General features: G+C 43.3%; 1 protein-coding gene across 7 annotated transcripts in view; it reads left to right on the top strand.

Moving 5' to 3' along the window:
- Window positions 1–16,526, top strand: part of LOC135198078 (sex-lethal homolog) — a 299,138-nt gene that overhangs the window by 81,416 nt on the left and 201,196 nt on the right. The window lies entirely within an intron of this gene.

The raw sequence follows: 16,526 nt of genomic DNA, 5'->3' as shown, positions 1-16,526 counted from the left end.
CTTTTGAGGAGTGAGAGATGTGTATATCTGGTGATAGTTCAATCTCGACGTGGTTCAGAAGTCACGTAAAGCCGTTGGTCCCGTTGCTGAATAACCGCTGGTTCCATGCAACGTAAAAAACACCATACAAACAAACAAACAAATGAATGAGAAAGAAATGCAGTGGTGAAGGACAAGGCTGTAAGCCCAGCCTATCCAAAGTAACTGCACGTACATGCTTCTTTTAACAGACGTGTCTCGAGACACGGCCATAAGAACTGGAGCAAGAGAGTGAGTGAAAATGGTGAACAGAAGAACGCCTATATGGACGTGAACCTAGAGGACTTCTGGGATGACGGAGACTTTCAACACAGACGTGTGAGCTAAATAAGAAGAGAACGGTCATTGCTGGGTAAACATCGTGAATGTATGAGATTTTCCTTGTGCAAGGGAGAACTGCGGGACCCGGGAAGGAGCTGATCTACAGGTGACTTCTCAATGGATTTCTTGATAGGAGCATTATCATCTTTCCTATGAACTTGTGCAGAACGATCAGGAGACGACGAAACCACTTGAGTATTTTTTTGGAGGAGACCTGTCTAGAAGGGCATACCAAAACCTGGAAGAGGACTGGATGTCATGCTTCAATGTCAGAAACACAGCCGGAAGATGACAGAGAGGGTGAATCTACGATGGTCCTATGATTTCTCTTGCAAGAAGAAAGTCCTTAATCCTCTAATGTCTGACAGGAGAGGGCCAGGCAGACAGAGATGACACTGAGAGGGTGATTCTATGATGGTCCTACAATTCCTCTTGCAAGAAAAGACAAAGTCCTTAATCCTCTAATGTCTGACAGGAGAGGGCCAAGCAGACAAAGATGACAAAAAAGACGACGAAGACAGAGGCCAGCGATGTTTCCTCTTCACAACATGTCCTTACCTTTCTCGGAAAACATCATCAGCTCTTGTCTACTACTGCTTTAGTGAGAGAGTTTAGGAGTCTCACATTTCTGCAGTCCACTTTGTCACAGACTATTGACAAACACATTAGTTTTCACTTTTTCATGGGGGAAAATTATAACTTTTTTTTCTTTTTGCTCTGTAGAGCAATAATGTATTCACCTAATTATATAGAGGCAGTCCCCGGTTAATTGGGGCAGGGGGTTCCGTTCTCAGCAGGCTGCTTATGAGCAAAAACTGCCATTAACCAAAACTTGGCAATTTATGGCACCTATGTGCCAAGTTTCGGTTAATGTCGCTGATAACCGGTTAATGGCGTCTTTGTTAGGTATGTTGTGGTCCCATAACTCTTTATTATGGGCACCGATGACCGAAACTTGGCCCTTGTGGCGCCAAAAACCGCCGATTGTATGTCACTAGACAAGCCCCATAAAACCGGATTGCCATTAACTGAGTCTGCTGATTATCGGGGACTGCATGCACTGTATTTTTTTTTTATTTAAAATATACTAATTACTGTATATTTTCTATATTTTCATTAAGAGAGAGAGAGAGAGAGAACTGTGGTTTTCACATCCAAGTGAAATAATGTTTCATTGATATACACTCTTTGGGTGTTATGGTCTTCTGTGACCTGAAATAACTTGGGCGAGACCAGATTTCCCAATAATTATTATTACAATGATCGGAAGTCTCACGGAGTGCTTATGTTCCCTGAAATTTCTGTCTTTCTCAGTGTTTTGGTTTTCTGTGATATCCAAACACTGGTGAGATGGGCATTCCTGATACAGGCGGCCCTCGGTTAGCGGCAGGGGTTCCGTTCCTGGCCACCGACGCCAAGCGATTTTCGACGCTGAGCGATTTTAAAGCCTACGGCCGCCGCACACTTTCTTTCGAAACTCTAGACCAGTCAAAGGCGCCGTAATCCCACAACGCCGCAATAAGTAAAATTATATTTATGCAGTATAGTACTATAGAATTTACTGTACAGTACATGTGGGTGTCTAGAGTATGTAAAGATATAATAAAGTTTATACAGTGTACAGGTAGCTGTAGTGTTCAGGTTACGATCATTAGTCTTACGATAGTTCGATTTTATGAGAGATCAAATTACAGTGGCCTAACTTTATCCATCTTCTAGTTACATAAGTTCAATAACAGCAAAAGAGAATTATGAAAGTATGGTTTTAACGTTATACTCGTGGTGTGAACGTGTACAGCCATGAACAACCGAACGAGAAACAACTTTTTTTTTTTTTTTTTTCTAAGTACAACCGAACTGGATAACATCTGTTTGGCTTGTATTTCGATCATCTTACTACAGTGCAACATTACCGTATTTGTTATAAATGGCGTTATGTATAGAATAGAACTGAGATATCTTAATGTAATAACTTTATTCGCCATAGATCAGAGATCAATCGGGAAATATACCGTTAAATTTAAACCTAGTTATAACTGAAGCTGAGAAAACTGTTCAAGCTGCTAATGACTATTATCGTACATCGGCAACATGGATAAAACTGCAGTAAACGTCTGCCATCACACACAACTGTAGATAAAATTGGGATAAAATCATTTTAATCAAAACTACTGTACATGAAAGAACACATTTTACTGTTGGTTCACGCCGATATAAGATAAATAACGTAAAGTTTGTATTATGATGATACAAAGGATTACGTATTGCGAACGGAATCACGTAATTTTTTACGCAATAAACATGCCGCCAACGTAATCTGTTAACGAAAAAAATAGTAGTTCACATTCACAACGAGACATATTCAATAAATATTTCCACCTAAAAACACGCTGTATATGGAAAAATAACTTTGTCTCATATAAGTCAAGTATATAGATATTCGTTTATGCTAACTAGAAGCAAGAGCATTCGCTCAGAATTGCGTTATGGTGAAACAGACTCGTATTCATCAGCTGATTTCAAACCACAACATTGGCCGCTCCGCGGAATACGGGCTTAAGTTTGCCGTAGTATTTTAAAATACAATAATATGAGAATACATACAATATTCTTGGATACAGTGAAATAATGTATAACTTTTTAATGGATTTATGGAAAAGATGCATAATTAATAAAATAACACAATGCATTTTTCGGAACTGGCGGATAAGAACGAACATGAAAAACCATCCCCTGACAACGTGGAGCGTAGTTACAAAGGCTGCCTTAATTTGTATCTTATTTCTGTACAAAAATGAAAATACCTTTACGCAATATATTTTCATACACATTTTAAACATAAAAGCATAAACATTTGAAAAATCGACGCATCGATCGCTAAATTTGCACTCATTTTTTTTTTTTTTAACTATATTTTCGGAAGAGCGGCAGACGGCGGCATACATGAACGAACTTGAAAAAAACATCGTAGTCGATAACTTGAAGGGGAGTTTCAAAAGCTGCCTTTTTATCATATTTCTGCACAGAAATAAAAATACCCTATTCGTAATACATTTTCATACACATTTTAAACATAAGAGCATAAACATTTATAAAATCAACACATCGATCGCTAATTTGCACTTTTTTAAAATTATATTTTTGGAAGAGCGGCAGACAGCGGCATACAAGAACGAACTTGAAAAAAACATCGTTGTCGATAACTTGAAGGGGAGTTTCAAAAGCTGCCTTTTTATCATATTTCTGCACAGAAATAAAAATACCCTATTCGTAATACATTTTCATACACATTTTAAACATAAAAACATAAACAGTTATAAAATCGACACATCGATCGCTAATTTGCACTTTTTTTAAATCGATATTTTCGGAAGAGCGGCAGGCGGCGGCTTACAAGAAAGAACATGAAAAAACATCGTATTTGATAACGTGAAGGGCAGTTTCAAAAGCTGCCTTTGTATCATATTTCTGTACAGAAATAAAAATGCCTTTCACGTAATACATTTTCATACACATTTTAAACAAAAGCATGAACATTTATGAATCGACACATCCATAGCTAAATTTGCACTCATGTAACTCGATATTTTCGGCATAGAACAGCGTCAGAGGCATATATTTTACCCTAATACCTACATAATAACTCCATAAAATTTGTTAATATAATTTGCATAACCTTTATGGTCTGAACAGCATTTCTACATATGTATGAACTCGTTAGACAACGGCGCTAGCGGCGCTGTTAACTGAAATTTGTGCCGTAAAGATACCTTTAAAATGCCTTATTTTTTTAATGATTATTTTTGACAACCGCCGTAAAACCGATTCGCCGTTGAGTGACTCGCCGTTGAGTGACTCGCCGTTGAGTGATTGCGCCGTTAACCGCGGGCCGCCTGTAATTATTATTACAAGAATTGGGAGTGTACCGAATGACTGAATTCCTTGGAATTTCTGGCATTCTCAGATTGCTTTGGTTTTCTATGATTTCCATGATTATCAGTTTAGTCAGAGTTATTTTATTTGTATTTGCTGTATTGATGAAATGTGGTCGATGTTTAATGTATGGGAAACATGTTTGATGTTAGAAAATGTCTGATGTATTGTGTTGTGACAACATAGAAGACAAGATGCCTGCTGGGGAGGGTTGGGGGGGAAGGTAACAACAACAACAACAATAATAATAATAATAATAATAATAATAATAATAATAATAATAATAATATCCTTTATTTCAGCTCGGGCCCATTTACATGGAATATACAAAATATACAGACAGTAACATACACAATCTAGATACATGAGACAACATGATTAAAAAAAATGAATAATCATCATTTATCTACACAATAGCTGAGGTAGCATAAAAGATAGAAAGGATAATACTGGTAAAATGTTGTGAGTTTGTGTATAATTTTAAAACTTTACAAAAAGCTTTCGAACCCTCCCTAGGTTCATCTTCAGTCCAAATGGACAATTACGCACACCGTGTACTAAGATGAATAAAAAAAAAAAAAAAGTCGCTTAAGATTGTTGACACCGGTCGTGAGCTCTTTTAAGGACCAGGTGATGAAGAAAGAGGGCAGTTAACTCCAACTAGGTGATTTCCTCTCCCCTATCAATCCTGCCCTCTTTTTTTTTTTATCAACTGGTCCTTAAACGAGCCAACAACCGGTGTCAACAATCTTCAGTGACTTTTTTTTTTTTTGTAAAATTCACCTCAGTACATGATGTGTCTAATTGTTCATTTGGAATGAAGATGAACCCAGGGAAGGGTTTGAAAGCTTTTTGTAAAGAGTTTTAAAATTATACACAAACTCGCAACATTTTTTATTATTGTGGACCTCTTAGAACATTATATATAATCTCAAAATATAGAGTTTTTCCCAACTAATACTGGTAATAACAGTAATGATATTGGTGAGAAAAAAAAAGTATTGAGTTATAACAGTTAGGGCACAGATTGTATAACTTAAATTTCAATTATAGACCTTAGGTGGTTACAGTAGTCAGGTCCAGAGGGCTAAATACAAAAATTGAATTTAGAAAAAACTTGTAACTTGATAGTATTCACAGTAAAAATGAAAAGTAAAATATCAGCAATAAATATAATAATAGTGATAGAATCTGCAGATGACATCTTGCCAATACAGAGATTAAGTCCTTTAGGGGACAAAGCCCTCATTTTCCCATCTTTCCCACAATTTAGATGATCTTGCTTCACTCCTTAGGATGCATTGTACAAGCGAGTTGCTGCTGTTTTTCACGCGGGTTAACAGACTGGACATTGTTCGCCTTACAATGATTTTTAAATTGTCCAGGTGGTTTTCTATGAACATCTATGTGGCGGAGTGGTAGCGAGGAGTGTTTGTGAGGCGTCTCGAAATGTCATTGTGCACAGCAGTTATACGTCTCATGGTCTCTCGGGTTGAGTTCGTCCAGAGGAAACACCCATAAATACTGTAGCAGTACAAGCAGAAGAGCAGCTGTTTCACATTTTGGTGACAGAAGGCAAACCTCTTGCAATCATGTTGCCAGTTGCACATAGTTTACAACGCCTCTGTTCAATATCTGCTGTATCTTTTAGGTCGTTGGTGATAATGTGACCCAAATATGGAAATTTGTGCACAAATTCCAGCGGATGGTTTCCGAGGAAAATTTGTGGTTCTGCAGTATGCTTAAGCAATCTCAGGAGCAGTGACATGCACTGGGTCTTGGTTTAGTTGTATAGTACATAAAATTCCTCTGCATATTGGTGGCAAGTGTTGATGAGTCTGGAGACCTTGCACTGATGGGGAAATCAGAACCATGTTGTCGGCATAACAGAGGTAGTTGTTTCATTGACAGTGCATCTGATTGGGAGTGAGTTCAGTTTGACATTCAAGGCATCTGTGTACATATTAAACAAGCCTGTTCAGGGAGCCGAAGGTGTATGATAATACGTTACCCCATTTGACACAGAATTGCTGCGTGGAGAACCAGCAATGTAAAACGCCAATTAGATATAGGGGTGTGCCTCTTTTATGCATCTTCAGGGAGCGCTTCAGGTAGTTTACTCTGGGCAGTAGAGGACACAGAACTGGTGTTTGGTAGTGTAGGAGAGAGCTGTCTGTTTTATGGGAGCTTGTGGCTTGTAAGTCATGTTGTGGTGGTGTTCAAAGTCTTAAGCTGGAGTATACTGGCACTAAGGAAAGATTAGGGTGGGAAAATATTCAAATTCCACACACTCAGAAAAGACAGGCATTCCTGATAATTGGATCTAAAGGGCCGAACTCACAGGAAAACAGACATAAAATCCCTTTTATTCTTCTTCTTGGAGCTTCAGTCTCCAAGGAGAACAGTTAATTGGGAAGAAGTGATAGTTCTTTGCTGATGATTACCACTCATAATTATATGGTGGTGATCTGCTCAGCTCACTCAACTCGGCTTGGCCGGCCAGCTCTGCTCTACTGAATGAACTCTGCTCTTGATCAGTGCGGTTCCTTGCAAGTTTCACAGGGGTCATCTTTCTAATCTGACGTTGCCTTACCCCCCCTGTTCGAAGGCTTCCTGGCCTAAGAAAAAGAAGGTTGCTTCCCCGTCCCCTAAGAAGTCTTGATTCAAGACTTCTAATGGTCTGCGGAGGAAGCCGTTGGCTATCGCATCTGCTCACGTGCTCTTCAGGAACTGTGGCATTGTTCCTAATATCTAGTGTTCGGAAGCCCCAGGAGTTCGGGACCCAGGTTCATTCTCCTGTCTCTGGTTCCAAAGGCACTGTGTCAGGTATTCTTTCATGAGTCTCTCCAAGTGTACAACCTCCAAAGAGGGATTGTACACCCACAGCCATTGATGGATAGTCTCTCTGTTATTACAGTGGCGCAGGATGAGAGAAGGGACCGAACTGCTTTTGTGGCTCGGACCTACCTGTGAAAGCCAGGAATGGCCATCTATTCTTCAGGTGCCAAGGTCTATGTTGCTGTTCCCCAAGACAAGGTATCTGGAAGAGTTGCGAGGAGGTTCTCTGTGTAGTCCTTAGAGTGGTTAGATGAATAGTAAGATGTGACAAGTTCTCGTCAACCTTTGGCACATTTAACTCCATTCAACTTTCGCTCGTGTTCCCGCTAACGAAATATTTGTAGGAAAAGAATGGTTCATTTGGTAGAATGAGAACACTGCAAGTTCAAAGAAGAGAGGGGAAGAATTGTCTTTCTTCCTCTCATTTTTTTCCCCTCTACTGCCTGGGCTACACTGGAATGAGCAGGAAATAAGAGGAACGCGGGATATATTCCCCAGAGTTCGAATACAAGACACTGATCGTAGTTTAATCATAGGATCTCACCAAACATACGTTTAATCTATTCAGGGTGGATAGCAGTGAGAAGTTTGAACTCCACCTCTCCAGTTCTCTCTTTTTGGGAACAACCACTTCAGCATGAACTAGTTGTCGTATGTGTCCTGTTATCACCGTAAAAGCCTCCCTTTGGGACATCTTCACCTTTGCTCTCTTCATTAGAGAATGGAGGAGGCCTACTTTCAGACCTTATTCTTTGTGTCTCGAATGAAGAAGAATAGGCTGGTGCTAGATTAACAGGAACCTATGAATGTACAAGTATGTATATTCTTGCGACATGCGTCTTTTAACAGTTGCACCTTCCGAGTAATAGGCGCATTCCTGTAAATTAGTTCTTCTGGTATGTGACTGAGATAAATATTACCTTCTCTTAATTAACCTGAAACTCAGGACAGCCTTTCGGGCCTCCCAAGAATTTCTGGTTTTGATTTTGTCATGACTAGTGGTATTTACCAACAGCACCACAGGGTTGGCATTTATTACTGAACCTAGGGGGTTTCTTTCCCTCTCCTTTCGGTTAACATGCAGGTGCTCGAGTGTATCTGTATTGCTGTACTGGACTCGATAGTTCTTTAAGCCGAATGCATTCCAGCATGGAATCCATTACACATTTGCCATTGCAAGAATTTTCAGACCAAGATTTCTCATTAGACTCGTTATCATCTCTGTTTACCCCACAGTGTATCAAAAGTCTGTGGTCTTCTACTCCTCCATACTTGACCCATCTTCTAATTTACATTTTTCTAAATCATAAGGTTTTCAATTATTCTTTGTTCACCCCGAATTGAAAACTAATAACGGAAGACTTTACAGCAAAAGCATTCTGTAAAATGCAAAAGTATACATGTTAAAATAATTGTAGTTCAACTTATGAATTTTATCGATAAGTAAGACTACAAAATACATTTCATCATTGATCTTGGAGAGTGTTGTACTTTATGTTACTAATGCTGTCAACAGTTTCCAGTAGTATTTTGTAATCAAAATGTCTATAAATAGAATAAGTAGAGGGCTGTCATTGGCTAACTGATCACCATGGCAACCAGCCAGCCAGTGAGGTTTTAGCTGTAGTATTCTGCCTGTAAGTGCCTGTGTTTTTGTACATGAACTTCCCTGACAGATATATACTTAGCTATAGTCTCCGACGTTCCCGACAGAATTTCAAATCTCGCGGCACACGCGACAGGTAGGTCAGGAGGTCTACCTTACCCGCCGCTGGGTGGCGGATGTACGAACCACTCCCGTTTGCTTGTCAGATTTTTCTCTGTCGCGGGAACGATAACAACTGTTGTCGGTTCCTCTCGATAGTTTTTCGATTCTCGCTTGCCTGGAGTTAATTTGGACTTCTTTTGGTGACGTATTCGCTTTGTTTGGCTTGGCATACGCTGATTGTGGACCGGTTTGATTTTGATTTTGATTTTCTTTAACGATGTCTGACCTAGATTTAGTAGTTAAAACTTCGGTTTTGTTTAGGGTTTGCGTGAATGAAGGATGTAAGGTGAGGTTGCCGAAAGCTTCGGTAGACCCTCACACGGTTTGCATGAAATGCAGGGGGAATGAATGTTATTTTGCTAACCCTTGTAGTGAATGTAAGGGATTGAATGAAGAAGAATATAAGGCTCTCTCTTCTTATGTTAGGAAGTTGGAACGTGATAGAGTGCGTAAGGCTTCCTCTAGAAGTTCTAGTAGATCTAGAATGAGTGAGTTGGATGTGGATCCTAATACTAATGTAGAATTAGAACCTTCTTCCCAAGTTGCAGCCCCTGCTCCCCGCACCGAAGCCGAAGATTCGCCTTCGGAGGCGGCAGCTCTGAGAGCCACAATTCTTTCTATGGATCAGAAGATTCGTCAGTTGGAAGGTAAGGAGAATGTTAGTGATCAGTGCAGTGTCCCCAGTGTTGTGGAGGGTGCGTCTGACCGGCTCCTTAGTGCCTCTAGGCCTAGACCTCTTCCAGACTCCCAGTTCCAGTGGAGTAGGAAAGTCGAAAGCCGCAAGAGGGCTAGGGAGAACCCCCACCGGTCAGGCGTCCCCTCGGCAGATCCTGAAGTACGCTCCCAGGCTGCCTCGGATCGCTACAAGAAGGAGCTCCTACGCCATTGCTTCTCCTCTTCGTCTTCTCCCTCTCCGAAGAGAGGTTGGAACTCCCTGGATGCGTCGCGCCCGTTGAAGAGGGCTTGGAAGGCTCCCTGCAGTCCTTTGGCTTCTAGTCCGGAGGTTTTCCCGGAAGAATTGTCGGTGGAGGCGAAGAAACCCAAGAAATCCTGTGATCGTTCTTCTTCTCGCGCTCCTTGCTCTGCGCCTGCGTCCGAGGAAGAACAACAAGATTCTCCTACGAGAGTACTCGCGGGACTTCAAGCTCAGATCACAGCGCTAGCAGATTCTCTAGCAGTTAGATCATGTAGGAAGAAGGACGTTTCTCTTCCGATCAAGAGATCTAGGCGCCGCTCTTCAGAGGATCGTTCTCCTCTTTTTAGGCGTTCTCCTTCATATGGGGAGGTTTCGTATGAAGGTAGGGGCTCACGTGAGCGCCCTCACTCTCCTAGCTCTCTTTCGACTTCAAGGCGCCAAACATCGGTAGGACGCTCTATGGAGAAAGAAGTTTTTTCTCCAGATTGGATTCCCGCTTCCGGTAAGCGCACTGCACCTGCTCATCACGCTATTTCTTCAACTCCCTCGCGTGGGACTTCTCCTCAGCAGCCTCAAGATCCTAGAAGGCGCCCTTATACAAGTAGGCGTTCTTCTTCCAGATGTCGCTCTCCTCGAGTGTCGGATCGTGACTTCTCTCCTTACAGGCGTCAAGAGTCTGGTAGGAGTCGTGTGCATGATAGACGGCCTGCTGTTAGCCGCTCCCCGCAAGGTAGGCACCAAGAGCCTACTGCACATCGATCTCCTAGTAGGCGCTCGTCTCTTTTAAGACGTCATACTCCTGATTATTCTCCTCGGGGCAGACAACAAGAGTCTTTCAAGCGCCCTTCTCCGTGTAGGCGCTCTCCCGCTTCTAGGCGCACTACTTCTGACCGTTCGTCTCTTGGTAGGCACCAGGAATCTCGGAAGCGCCCTTCGCCAGGTAGGCACTCGTTAGCTTTGAAGCGCCCTTCTCCTGAATGTTACCCTCTTGTTAGAAGTCAAGAGTCTCGCAAGCAGCCTTCTCCTAGTAGGCGCATTTCGCCTGCCAGTCGAACTTCTGTTGATCGTACTCAACTGGACAGGTATGGAGAGCCGTTCAAGCGCTCGGCTCCCGATAGGCGTTCTTCTCCTGGCAGCCGCTCGCCTCAGGATAGACGCAAAGAGTCTAGCAGGCGCTCGCCTCCTCGTAAGCGCCCTGTGGATGTTTCCAAGGATTCTCGGAGTAGGAGCCCTACCTTTCCTTCTGCTGAGGTTCCGTCCACCTCGAAGAGGGAGTCTCATCGTAGACAACCCAGATCTTCTCATCGTTCTCCAGTGGATATGAACTCTTCTAAGAGAGGGCGTTCTCCAACCTCTCGCTCAACTCCTACTAGGATCCCTTCGTCACCTAAGGATCTTACGCGCTCGCCTCGACAAGACGTCCTAGAAGGTTCGGATGAGGAACCGAACACTTCTGCTGCTGTGTCTTCTTACAAGAAGCTTACAGAGCTACTTTTGCAAGTTTTTGTGGATTCCCTTACTCCTACGGCTCCTCCTTCTCCTCACTCACTTTTTTCAACGGTGAAGACAGCGAAGAGTTGTTCTTGTGTGAGGATGAAGCCAACTCTTTCAATGAAGAAGGCACTGAGGAGTTTTGGTTCCTGGATGGCTTCCAAAGAAGAAGCGGGGAAAACGATGTTAGCTTTTCCTCCTTCGAAGTTATTAGGACGCGCTGGTTTCTGGTACGAAACAGGAGAGTCCTTAGGATTGGGTCTACCGTCTTTGGCTGATTCGGATTGTTCGGCGCTGGTAGATTCGACAAGGAGAGCTGCCCTTAACTCTGCTAAGACGACTTGGGCAATGAATGAACTGGATCACATGCTAAAAGGCATGTTTAGAGTGCTGGAAGTATTTAACTTCCTTGATTGGTCGTTGGGGGTCCTAGCCAAGAAAATTGAAGTGCCAGAGTCATTTTCGCCAGAAGATCTCATGTGTGTTTTGTCTTGTATGGACAAGTCGGTAAGAGACGGAGTGAGTGAAATCGCCTCCCTGTATGGGGCCGGGATGGTGAAGAAGAGGTCTGTTTATTGTTCCTTCTTAACGAAGTCTGTCTCCCATGCCCAGAGGTCTTCTTTGCTGTTTGCTCCCCTGTCTGCTCAGTTGTTCCCTAAACATCTAGTGCAGGACATTTCGAGATCGCTTTCGGCTAAAGCCACCCAGGACCTTTTGGCACAGTCGGCAAGAAAACCTCGCCCTTCCTTCCCTACCAAGGCTAAGAAGGAAAAGTCAAGTGTTCGAGAACCCTTTCGAGGGGCGTCTTCCTCAAGAACCTCTACGTTTAGAGGTCGTAGACCTTCAAGAAGGGGTAAGACTTTCGCCAAGTCTGTTAAAGCCCCCAAATAACTTGCAAGTCCTTCAAACAACGGTGGGCGCCAGACTCTTAGAGTTTGCAGAAGTCTGGGCCCAAAAAGGGGCGGATCCTTGGACCCTTTCTATTTTGAGGAGAGGTAACCTCATCCCTTTCGTCGAAAGACCTCCCTTGACGACCATCCCAAGGGAACTGACGGCCAGGTACAGAGACCCCATCATAAATCAAGCTCTCCATCTAGCAGTAGATCAGATGCTGGAGAAGGGGGCTGTCGAACTAGTGACAGACCATCGTTCATCGGGCTTCTACAACCGCCTTTTCCTAGTTCCGAAGTCCTCAGGGGGATGGAGACCGGTGTTGGACGTAAGCGCCCTGAACTTCTTCGTAGAAAAGAAGAAGTTCACGATGGAAACGCCTTCATCAGTGCTGGCAGCACTTCGTCCAGGGGACTGGATGGTTTCCTTGGATTTACAGGACGCTTACTTCCACGTACTGATCCATCCTTCCTCGAGGGAAGTTTCTCAGATTCATGATGGGGGGGAAAATTTTTCAGTTCAGGGCTCTGTGTTTCGGCCTCTCGACGGCCCCTCAAGTGTTCACGGGGATTTTGAGGAACGTGGCTCAATGGCTTCATTTGAAAGGGGTGAGGATATCCATGTACCTCGACGATTGGCTAATAAGGGCCAATTCAGAAGATCGTTGTTTGAAGGACTTACAAGTAACTCTAGAATTGACGAAGGCGTTGGGATTCTCGTCAATTTCAAGAAGTCGTCACTAATTCCCGAGCAAGAGTGTGTGTATCTCGGGATACAGATGAACTCTCTGAGTTTTCGGGCTTTTCCCTCTCAGGAAAGGATAGCCCTAGGATTCGAGAGAGTAACAACCTTCTTAGGGAAAGAAGTATGCACAGTGAGGGAGTGGATAAGTCTGCTGGGGACGCTCTCCTCGCTGGAGCAATTCGTTTCCCTAGGAAGGTTGCACCTGAGACCGCTCCAATTCTTTCTCATCGGAATTGGAGTCGTCGTTCTCAGGATTTGACGTTCTCCCTGTCGTTATCCCAGGACGTCAAGAAACATCTCTTATGGTGGACAAGATCCCAACCTCTTTGCGAAGGGACTGTCTCTTCAATCCCAGACCCCCAACCTGGTGTTGTTCTCCGACGCGTCGGACACGGGGTGGGGGGCAACTCTGGGAACCAGCGAAGTGTCAGGTACCTGGGTGGGGGACCAGGTAGCCTGGCACATCAACAGAAAGGAGTTGATGGCTGTGTGGTTGGCTCTGAAGGCTTTCGAGCCCAAAGTCAGAAGATCGGTAGTGCAAGTCAACGCAGACAACACTACAGCTCTGGCATATATCAGGAAACAGGGGGGGACGCATTCCTTCTCCCTGTACGAGACAGCAAGAGACCTTCTTCTGTGGGCAGAAGAAAGGGGTATCAAGCTTCTCACCAGGTTCGTGCAGGGAGAAAGGAATGTAAGAGCAGATCTCCTCAGCAGGAAAGATCAGGTCCTTCCCACAGAGTGGACCCTTCATCTGGATGTATGCCAGAGCCTGTGGAAGTTATGGGGCAGGCCACACATAGACCTGTTTGCCACGTCAAAGAACAAGAGGGATGGATCCTTACTGCTCTCCGATATCGGATCCAGAGGCATTAGCAATAGATGCTCTTCTTCTAGACTGGAGCGGACTCGACGTCTACGCGTTTCCCCCCTTCAAGATCCTGAGGCTAACCATCAAGAAGTTCGTAGAGTCCGATTCAACGAGAATGACCTTAATCGCTCCCTTTTGGCCGGCCCAAGAATGGTTCACAGAGGTACTGGAATGGTTGGTGGACCTTCCAAGATCGCTCCCGCTAAGGAGCGATCTACTCAGACAACCCCACTTCGACAGGTACCACAAAAATCTCCTCGCTCTCAGTCTGACTGGCTTCAGACTGTCCAAAGTTTGGTCAGAGCGAAAGGCTTTTCAGCAACAGCTGCTAAAGCAATCGCAAGAGCGAGGAGACCTTCCACCTTGCGTGTATACCAGTCAAAGTGGGATGTCTTCAGACGTTGGTGCAAGAGGAAGAACATTTCCTCTTCCAGTACCTCTGTGACCCAAATTGCGGATTTCCTTATTTTCCTCAAAGAAGAATGTCATCTTGTTGTGTCAACTATTAAGGGATACCGCAGTATGTTGGCGGCGGTATTTCGGCATAGAGGCTTAAATATATCCGATGATAAGGACCTGCATGATCTTATTAGATCATTTGAAACCATTAAGCGTCCTCATGTGGTACCGAACTGGAATCTAGACGTAGTTCTACAATTCCTTGGATCGTCTAGATTCGAACCTCCTGGCTTAGCCTCTTTCAAGGATCTGACGAAGAAGGCTAGCTTCCTTTTGGCCCTAGCTACAGCTAAGAGAGTGAGCGAGCTCCAAGCTATTGAGGGCAATGTAGGGTTTAAGGAAGATTCCATGGTGTGTTCGTTTCTTCCAAGTTTCCTTGCAAAGAATGAAAACCCATCACGCCCTTGGCCCAGGAGCTTTGAAGTTCGTAGTTTATCTTTTCTAGTAGGGGAAGAGCCTGAAAGAACTCTTTGCCCTATGAGAATTATGAAGTATTTCCTTAAGAGGAAGGAACAACTTAAGGCTAATCAAGATGTGCTTTGGTGCTCCGTAAAGGACCCCACTCGGCCCATGTCGAAGAATGCTCTTTCCTTTTTTCTGAGAAGCCTTATTACAGAGGCACATGTTGCCTGTAAGGAAGAACATTTTAGACTACTGAAAGTGAAAGCTCACGAGGTGAGAGCCATTGCAACTTCGCTTGCATTCAGAAAAAATATGTCTATGCGGAACTTGATGGAGGCGACTTTTTGGAGATGCCAATCGGTTTTCGCAAACCACTACCTACGTGATGTAAAAATCACATATGATAAATGCTTCGCCTTGGGTCCTTTCGTATCGGCGGATTCGGTGCTGGGGCAGGGAGCTGAAACTTATCCTGTGTAAATTTTTTATATGTTACCCTATATTTTATATTGTGTTTTTTGGTTGTCTGAAAGAGGTTGCAGGAGGCACCTCTTTTTGTCGTAATATTAACCCTTTGTATTTTGGTTAGGTGGTCTGGTGGGTTTTGGCTCCTTGCAGAGGTAGTGGTAAGGATCTGTTAGGTAAGCGGACAAGGTCCCTCTAACAGGATCCGACTTGGATTCTACCACAATAGGGGATCACATATCCCAGTGGTAGATCCGAGAGTCTTTCAGCATCAGGTCACGTCCTAGCTGTAGCTCTCCAGGCAATGCAGGCAGACTCAGAGACAGTATCTATGAAGTCTTCATCCTGAAAAGGTGAGAACCAAGGTTTTTATATCCTACAACATTAGTTGTTTCCCGTCTTACCTGTATTATTTAGCTGTCTCTTACCCTCCACCAAGGGTGCCAATCAGCTAAGTATATATCTGTCAGGGAAGTTCATGTACAAAAATGATATTGTTAAACTACAATAAAGTTTTGTACATACTTACCTGGCAGATATATACGATTAATGGCCCACCCAGCCTCCCCTCAGGAGACTGGTGGAAGAGAAAAATCTGACAAGCAAACGGGAGTGGTTCGTACATCCGCCACCCAGCGGCGGGTAAGGTAGACGACCTGACCTACCTGTCGCGTGTGCCGCGAGATTTGAAATTCTGTCGGGAACGTCGGAGACTATAGCTAAGTATATATCTGCCAGGTAAGTATGTACAAAGCTTTATTGTAGTTTAACAATATCATTTTGACTACAATCTGTAGTTTTTAATAGTGTATGTGTTTTACTGATTTTATGAAGAATAGAATGAATTCCTTCCTTAAAGGAAAACGGTACACACTGAGTGGAGGAACAGTAAGCACGTATTTTAAATTGTGGACAAACATAAGTATTTTAATTAAATCAGCTGACCCTCATCTGTGTCTGTCTTATCCGATATCTGGATTAATGGGGTCCGGTTTAACGAGGGTTGACTGCTCTTAAAATAGCTTACATTGGGAGCAAAATTACAGAAGTTTTATACATACTTTTACAAGAAATATGCAATAACTGCTGTGGTCATAGAGGGGAAGTAGGTAGGACACCGTTAGTGTCAAACAGTAACAATCAGAGTGTTAGTTCAAACAGTAACAATCAATCAATCTTGTGTTTGCTGCTACTGTTTCTTGGTGGCCATTTCCAAATTTTTTCATCCTTATCATAAAACTTTCAGGCAATGTATGATGTGTTAATGATTTTAAGTTTAAGAGAAGCAGATGACTTTAGCAACATTGATTAGTGTCCTGTGCCCCACTGAAGTTCTTATGATCATGTCAGAATAGAGAAAACGTGAGCCTGTTGTTGAAGTAACTGCT

Source organism: Macrobrachium nipponense, chromosome 21 (genome assembly GCF_015104395.2).
Source record: "Macrobrachium nipponense isolate FS-2020 chromosome 21, ASM1510439v2, whole genome shotgun sequence".
Lineage (NCBI taxonomy): Eukaryota > Metazoa > Arthropoda > Malacostraca > Decapoda > Palaemonidae > Macrobrachium > Macrobrachium nipponense.
This window is presented reverse-complemented; position numbering and strand designations above follow the sequence as displayed.